Source organism: Ovis canadensis, chromosome 15 (genome assembly GCF_042477335.2).
Source record: "Ovis canadensis isolate MfBH-ARS-UI-01 breed Bighorn chromosome 15, ARS-UI_OviCan_v2, whole genome shotgun sequence".
NCBI classification, from domain to species: domain Eukaryota; kingdom Metazoa; phylum Chordata; class Mammalia; order Artiodactyla; family Bovidae; genus Ovis; species Ovis canadensis.
The window spans coordinates 12596541-12605632 of NC_091259.1; the positions used below are offsets into that span (position 1 = coordinate 12596541).

Below are 9092 nucleotides of genomic sequence, written 5' to 3' on the forward strand. Positions count from 1 at the left end.
GCATCCAGTCCCATAGCTTCACGGCAAATAGATGGGGAAACAGTGGAACCAGTGAGACACTTTATTTTCTTGGGCTCCATAATCATTGCAGACAGTGACTGCAGCCATGAATTTAAAAGACTCTTGCTCCTTGGAAGAAAAGCTATGACCAACCTAGACAGCATATTAAAAACAGAGACATTACTTTGCTGACAAAGGTCCGTCTAATCAAAGCTTTGATTTTTTCAAGTAATCATTTATGAAGGTGAGAGTTAGACCATAAAGAAAGCTGAAAGCCGAAGAATTGGTGCTTTTGAACTGTGATGTTGGAGAAGATTCTTGAGAGTCCCTTGGACAGCAAGGAGATCCAACCAGTCCATCCTAAAGAAATGAGTCTTAAATATTCATTGGAAGGACTGATGCTGAAGCTGAAAGTTCAATACTTTGGCCACCTGAAGTGAAGAACTGACTCATTGGAAAAGACCCTGATGCTGGGCAAGATTGAAGGCAGGAGGAGAAGGGGACAACTCAGTAGAGATGGTTGGATGGCATCACCAGCTCAATGGACATGAGTTTGAGTAAGTTCTGGGAGTTGGTGATGGACAGGGAAGCCTGGCATGCTGCAGTCCATGGGGTCACAGAAAGTCAGACATGACTGAGGGACTGAGCTGGACTGATGGCTGATTCACATCAGAGACCAACACAATATTGTAAAGCAATTATCCCCTGATTAACTTTAAAAAAAAGAAGAAGAAGAAGAAGGAAACTGAGAGAGGAACACTCTGTGGTGGAGACTGCTTTCCGCACAGAGATGACTCAATTCTGGAACACGTGGCTGAGGATGGGAAACTAAGTAATACCTGTGATGGTCAAACAGAGCATGAGGAAAATTTGATATCCCAGTCCACTATCCAGGAAGGACTCTGGTACATTCCTCAGGCTTTAGGTTGGGACCCAGAAGGGCATCACCTAGAAATAAGGGGAAATCATATGTCTCTACTATGACTGAAGCCCAGTCTGAACCATCTCAAATTCCTGCTGCTGCTGCTAAGTCACTTCAGTCGTGTTCAACTCTGTGTGACCCCATAGATGGCAGCCCACCAGGATCCCCTGTCCCTGGGATTCTCAAGGCAAGAACACTGGACTGGGTTGCCATTTCCTTCTCTAATACTCCAACTTACCTGACCAAAGTAAATGTAAATCCTACATAGAGGAAAATTATATCATTCAGAATCTTAAATTGTGTCTTGAATTATGAATGGTACCCTATTGAATACAAATCACATAAAAATGTAAGAAATTGTAAACAAAAACAAGAGAAATACATCAGAGACTCTGATTAAGGGTTACTAAGTATAGCTTTTAAAACAAGTATGACTTCAAGGAAATGAAAAAGAAAAGATGAGAATTAGGAAAATAAATCAAGAATTTTTCTTAAAAAATCAAGTGGATGTTTTTGACCTTAGAAAAATGCAGTAACTGAAATTAAGAATACAATGCTTGCTCTTGGAAGCTTGTGCTCACTCAGTCATGTCAGACTCTTTGTGACCCCATGGATTGTAGCCCAAATTTCTCTCTGTGAAATTTTGTAGGTAAGAATATTGGAGTGGGTTGCCATGCCCTCCTCCAGCGGATCTTCCTGACCCAGGGATCAAACCCACATCTCTGGCACCTCCTACACTGCACGTGAATTCTTTACTCTGCACCACCTTGGAAGCCCAAGAATACAATGAAAAAAAGTGAAAGTGAAAGTTGCTCAGTCTTGTCTGACTCTTTGTGACCCCAAGGACTATACAGTCCATGGAATTCTCCGGGCCAGAATACTGGAGTGGGTAGCCATTCCTTTCTCCAGGAGATCTTCCCAACCCAGGGATCAAACCCAGGTCTCCCACATTGCAGGCAGATACTTTACCAACTGAGCCACAAGGGAAGCCCGAGAACACTGGGGTGAGTAGCTTATCCCTTCTCCAGCGGTTCTTCCCAACCCAGGAATCGAACTGCAATGCAGGTGGATTCTTTATCAACTGAGCTACAATGGATGAGTTTAAAAACATTGTTAGACACAGCTGAATAGAGATTTAGGGAACTGGACATGAGTAGGATGTAAATATCCCAAATATTAAGTACAGAAGCACAGAGAAATCAGTGAGTAAAATGCAGAAAGAACACAGAGTAAAGAGGATATAGTTAAGTCTAACATAAAGGCACTTGGGGTTCTAGATAGATAGGAGAGAATGAGCATAGCAATGCTTAATGTGATGTTGAGAATTTTCCAAACTGACAAAAATCATCAAATCAGATTCAAGAAGAATTTTAACCCTAAGCAAGATAAATCTAAGTGGGATTAAACCTGCCATGGTACATTGTGGTAAAAGCACTGAAACTCAAAAATAGAAACGTAATTTGTAAAACAGTCATGGTAAAAATATAAATTAGCATAAAGAAGCAATACACTCATTCTTAGGAAAACCTATTAAAGATACACTGTATGAAAGATATATCTTATGCACGAAGTTATTCATTGTGACATGATTTGTGACAGCAAACAATTGAGAATAAAATACAAATGTCTACCAACAGAGCACTAGTTGAATAAAGCAGAGTGCCTCCACAAGACACTACTCTGGGACATTCAGACACTGTATGCTTCTCAATATTATGTGACACAAAGTATACAGCACAACCTGTGAAATATCCTTGCCAAAAATAATTGACCCTTTCTTGAGTCTGTGGAATCAACTTCCAATTTATAGGATATACGGGGCTACAGCAACAAACAAATGACACTTCAAGAAAACAGACTAATCCAGACTATGGGACATCCTCCAGGACAGTAAATTCAGCTCTTAAAAGTGCAATGGCATGAAATGAAAAAAGTGATAGGAGAGAATTAAAAACAGTGCTTTTACACAATGAAGGAAACTATAAGCAAGGTGCAAAGACAGCCTCCAGAATGGGAGAAAATAATAGCAAATGAAGCAACTAACAAAGAATCTCAAAAATATACAAACAGCTCATGCAGCTCAATACCAGAAAAGTAAACGACCCAATCAAAAAATGGGCCAAAGAACTAAACAGACATTTCTCCAAAGAAGACATACAGATGGCTAACAAACACATGAAAAGATGCTCAACATCACTCATTATCAGAGAAATGCAAACCAAAACCACAATGTGGTACCATCTCACACCAGTCAGAATGGCTGCCATCATAAAGTCTACAAACAATAAATGCTGGAGAGGGTGTGGAGAAAAGTCAACCCTCTTACACCGTCGGTGGGAATGCAAACTAGTACAGCCACTATGGAGAACAGTGTGGAGATTCCTTAAAAAACTGGAAATAGAACTGCCTTATGACCCAGCAATCCCACTGCTGGGCATACACACTGAGGAAACCAGAACTGAAAGAGACGCATGCACCCCAGTGTTCATCGCAGCACTGTTTACAATAGCCAGGACATGGAAGCAACCTAGATGCCCATCGGTAGACCAATGGATAAGAAAGCTGTGGTACATATACACAATGGAGTATTACTCAGCTATTAAAAAGAACACATTTGAATCAGTTCTAATGAGGTGGATGAAACTGGAACCTATTATACAGAGTGAAGTGAGACAGAAAGAAAAACACCAATATAGTATATTAATGTATATACATGGAATTTAGAAAGATGGTAACAACTTATATGTGAGACAGCAAAAGAGACACAGACATAAAGAACAGACTTTTGGACTCTGTGGGCGAAGGCGAGGGTGGGATGATTTGAGAGAATAGCTTGAAACATGTATATTACCCATATGTGAAATAGATCACCAGTCCAAGTTCAATGCATGAAACAGGGCAACGAAAGTCGGTGCACTGGGATAATCCAGAGGGATGGGATGGGGAGGGAAGTGAGGGGGGTTCAGGATGGGGAACACATGTACACCCATGACTGATTCATGTCAATGTCGGCAAAAAACCATCACAATATTATAAAGTAATTAGCCTTCAATTAAAATAAATAAATTAATTTAAAATAAATAAATAAAATAAAAACAACTACCCAGTGATTCATGGGATTTTTCCCCTAATTGGAATAAACTAATTATAAAGATAGGGAAATCCAAATAATGGCTAAGCAATCAACACTAAAAGAAAGTGTGGTATTGTGCTTACATAGGAAAATAATCGTGATTTTAGAACTGTGTCCTAAAATATTCAGGGGTAAAATGTCATGAGTTCTGGGATTTGCAACAAAACTACAAAAGAGGAAATATAAAGCAAAGGTGACAATATTGATCTTGATCATTGCCAAATATGTGTTATGACTATATGAGATTTCCTTATAATCTTGTGTATTTTTCCTAAAGTCTCACAGTGAATTTTTTAAGTGAATGGGTTTCCCAGAGGTGAGACCTCAGAGTGCCATAACAATTAGATATACATTCAGACATGACTTCCCACACATCCTGCAAGTCAGGCTCTATTCTAGGGAACAGAGGCTGGCCCAGGCCCTTGGTGTCACAAGCTCACAGTTGTGCAGGAGTGGAGATGAGAGGGCAGACAACGACAGAAGAGCATAAAGAGTTCAGCGGTGGGCACGTTCAGGATGCTTTGGGCTCACACAGTAGCAAACACCCAGCCCAGAACTGGAGTGGACAGCGGGGTCAAGATAACTTTCTCAGGGTGTCACCTACGCCGAGATGTGAAAGATGAGCAGAATCTGGCCAAAGAAGTAAGTGGATTTTTTCTAACTACAAGCCAAGAGAAACTCAGTCCAGACACAAGGGATAGAAAGAATGCCACGCCTTGTCTTCTGTAACCAAGGCCATTGTAGTGCAAAAGGTAGATCCTGCCCCTACTCACTCTTCACAAGGATTCTAATAGCGCGTGGGCAATGAATCCCTGTAACCTGGAGCACCTGCCCTCAAGACTTGTATAGTGAAAGCAAAGTCGCTCAGTTGTGTCCAACTCTTTGCAACCCCATGGACTGTAGTCTAGCAGGCTCCTCGGTCCATGGGATTTTCCAGGCAAGAATACTGGCGTGGGTTGCCATTTCCTTCTCCAGGAGATCTTCCCAACCCAGGGACTGAACCCAAGTCTCCCGCATTGTAGGCAGATGCTTTACTGTGTGAGCCACCAGGAATGGTAGGTGAGCTCTTATTTGAAGCTGATACTCTGCTTCAATGTACAAATAATATGTCTTCATTGAACCTCAGTTTCAGCTATTCTGAAAGAAAACTGACTCTGGGGTCACCTCTGTGGGGCCCTCCAAGTGAATTTTGCTTTATAGAGTTTAAGCACACCTTTCCTGAACATACACCCCATCTTGGGTTATAATCTGCCTAACCAGTTTCACATGATGTGGTAACAAACTAACCAACACAAGCTTCATTTTCTTTATACAGTTTTGACCCTAGTAACAATCCCCTGGTAAAGTACTAACAGCCCTATTTTATGAATAAGGAAATGATGGGGAGACAATAGTTCAAGAAGATCAAGTAACTTGTTGGCAGTAATGACCTGAAATTCTTGTGAGTGAATTTAGTTATCCACTCCCCTTCACCAACATCCTAAAATGCGTCCCCTTAGCTTAGGGTTACATCTGAAATAGTAGCTGAAGCAGAAATTGCGTTTATAGTTTCCAGTATTAGCTATAGTGCTTGATGAGGGGCTAGTAATTCTCCACTAGTTGGAGACCAAATCTGGAAGTACTGGTTGAAGTGAAATGTCATCATGATCAGTACAAGACACTTTCAAGGAATTATAGTGAACAAATTAGCAGTTTTTATTGAATTTATGTTTACTTTCCTTATAAAAATGTGCTTTGTGAGTTCATACTACAATTTTTTAAGAATTGTAAAATATGTGAGAATATCACCTTTCTTTTCTCTCTCAGCTTCAGTCATCCTTATGTGCATCTCATCACTGGTCCTTGATTGGACTTAAATCTCCAACATGGTCCATGAAGGCATGAAATACCATCCTAGATAGAGACACGTCCAATTCCTAAGAGCAGAGAGAATGGCAAAAATGAGTATGTGGCTTAAATAAATTAAGCAACACAATCTATCCCCACGGTGAAAGTAATTAAGTATCCCTGTTCAGATAGCTCCTATTCTCCATCAGTTACCAGATCAGCAAGAAATCACATATTCCAGCTGAGCCACCTGGATCACTGTGGAAAGCATCTACACTTGTTTAACCAGAGATGCTGGGAAGAAGGCAGGGTCAAGAATGTTCCACTGAAGCAAAACAAACTTGCTCCTGGTTTTATTATCATTCTAATTCTGATGCAGTAAAGCGTGAACTATGTGGCATTTTTGTTTTATTTAAAATGTGGAAGGAAACAGGGTGGGATGAGTAAAATAAGAGATGGGGATTATGAGGAACAAACCTCCAGTTATATAATAAATTATAGGGATGTAATATATGGCACAAAGACTAGGTCAGTAATATTGGAATAACTTTCTGTGGGGACAGATGGTAACTAGACTTCCTGGTGATCATAATGTATGCAAATGTCAAATCATTGTGTAGTGTACCTGAAACAAGCATGATATTATAAGTCAACTATATTTCGATTTAAAAATTTAAATGAAATTAAAATGCAGGAACACTTCTTCAAATCAGAGTGCTGCTATGCTAACAACAGCTTCTACACCAGGGTGAAACTAGAATATTCTTTATCAGTAAGGTAATAGTGAAGAGCTGTTGTTGTCTAGTCACTAAGTCACATTCAGGTCTTTTGCAACCCCGTGGCCTGTAGCCCACCAAGCTGCTCTGGGCTGGCCCTAAGACCTTGCAGTGCTATCTGGGGTCCGGGCCCGCTCCAACTTTCTGCTTTGTCGTCCAATGGAGCCGCCGGATGATGGCTGCCGCAGACTCTGTCCTCACACAGAGCCTTCCAGACACCGAAAGAGGCGGGAGGAGGGTTTCTCCATGCACTATCATTTTTACAGGAAGGAAAGTCCTTTCAAGTAGCTTCTCAGGAGCGTTTCCTTGCTGTTTAATTGATAGTGCAGACACAGCCCAGGCTTCAACTGATGACTGTCGCTGATAACGACTGATTGGCTTTCTCTTGTCAATCCCCTTGAAGGCTGAAGAGAAGCCCCATGAACCGCATGCATTCTTAATGCTCGACGGAAATTGAAGTCTTTGAACAAGGCAGTGTGTAGTGGGAGCCAGGAAGCAGAGAGAGCTGCTAAGTATTTAACAATAGTTCACACCTTCCACTCTGGGCACCCGATACCCATATGTGCCATCTTTATGCTAAAATAGCAGCCTCACACTTACACGGTACTCATTCTTTCATTTCTTAAAGAAAACAAGCCTCAAGGATCCTCCAGTCTCTGGCTCCAGGTCTTGGACATCTGGGTGAGGCACAGTTTTCTTCACTGGGTCCATGTTTGCAAAAGTATGGTTCAAAGACCAGTTACCTGCCCATAACATGACAACGTGCACTGGAAGAAAAGGAAGAAGGTAAGTGCCACAGCAACATGTGTGTGGACAGAGTGGAAAAAGAGGCAAAGCAGAGAGGTGCAACCTCCTCCCTAGTCAGCTGGACAAGAAGGGGGAAGACTCCACTCCGGTGGCACAGTCAGCCCCAGGACAGCCAGCTAGAAGTCCAGGTTCTAGCCTGGGAAGATGCCCTTACTCGCTGTCAGTGGACTGACCTGTTTCTGCCCCTGGGGACCTGCCCTTGGCCCCTATCCTCCACAGACCTGGTTCTGCCTCACAGAGGGTCTCCCTGTCTCTTGTCCTCCACAAAACTGGTCCTGCTCTCCGGTGGTTCATCCTCCCTGACTACATCTAAGATGGACAGTGTGAAACAGCTTTTCTGAAGTATGCACTGAGTTAGCCACCCCATTCTTGTTGGTCCAGGTGTACAAACCTGCAGTTTCCCTTTGGGTTTAGTCTTCCAGAATCTGTGCTTGGCCAGGATCATATTTTCCTTGGCAACACAGTGATGCACAAACTTGTCACACCTGTCCAGTCATTCTCATGGTTTAGTAACTACAGGTAAAGTGTCTGATTCAATGTGGTCTTTCAAAACTTGCATTTGAACAAGTGCAGAGGTCTATTATTTGACCTCTGCCCTCTGACTTTATTCCTCTTCCTTAGGTTAATGATCCCTACCTTAAGACTTTTGAAAAGTATAGTCTTTGTTGGAGAAATTGCCAATCTTTTGATACAGCCTTGCCTCTCCTTCACTAAGAAATAATTAACAATGGGGGATATCTGCAAGTGGCCTGAGGCACCCAGCTTATTAATTTTATCTTCTGATAAATCCCCTGTTTCCCTGCTGCTTTATAAACTAGCTTTAGCTTGGAGGGCAGAAACTGACTTTTCCAGCACTGCAAGACTTCAAATTAAAAGACTCTCAGTCAACTCAACTTTCAGCCCATGCTCAAAAAGTGCCTCTCTTAGCAAAGCCTGTTTTCTTTTTCCTTGTTCTCACAGAGGCCACATGCAGACACTTTGTCTCTTATAGAACCTTAGTGGAGGAGTCTATAGACAGCCAATAAATCTCCATGCACTGAATTTTTCCTTCTCTTTCTTCTAAATTAGATCAGAATATAGTCTGAAACCCAAGAAACAACTGGTAGTTGAATCAAGTATTTTGTGCCTGCATAACAGGTATTACCTACTTCCCAAATGGGAGAGCTCTAGCCGCACTGTCGTTCTGTCGACTTAACTCTGCAAGTTTTACATTTTATGGTCTGTTCCTTATAGCTCTGCGGAACAAAATTTGTGTCATATATCTGCTCCAAGCTTTAAATTACAGGGTACCTAATTAAAAGGAGTTTAAATTATATGAGACATATTATCTCAACAAACCCAGAGACAAGATATTTCACAGGTTATTGTGATCATTAGCAATGTTACCAAGAGCTCATAGTTCTTCTCCATCATCCTCAGTGTGCTAGCTACTCTCTTTATGTTAGTATCTAGCTTTAGGGGCTCCAAGTACTATCTCCCACACAGCTTCATCCCACAGGCAGAGAAAATAAAAGCATTGGAGTATTTCTCTCTTCAATCAAAGTGAAAGTCTTTCCCAAAAGGCTTACCGTTTTATCATATTGACCAGAGTGACATCTCATGTCTATGCCTGTCAAGTGAATGCAAT

At 41.5% G+C, this 9092-nt stretch overlaps 1 long non-coding RNA gene across 1 annotated transcript in view; it reads right to left on the reverse strand.

Moving 5' to 3' along the window:
* LOC138421067 (uncharacterized) overlaps positions 1 to 8863 on the reverse strand; it is a 30474-nt gene extending 21611 nt beyond the window's left edge. The window contains exons 1-2 of the long non-coding RNA XR_011249403.1: positions 7259 to 8863; positions 5844 to 5971 (exon numbers count right to left, since the gene is read on the reverse strand). This is a non-coding gene — a long non-coding RNA (uncharacterized lncRNA). The remainder of the gene's footprint in view (positions 1 to 5843; positions 5972 to 7258) is intronic.
* Between the last annotated feature and the right edge of the window lie 229 nt (positions 8864 to 9092).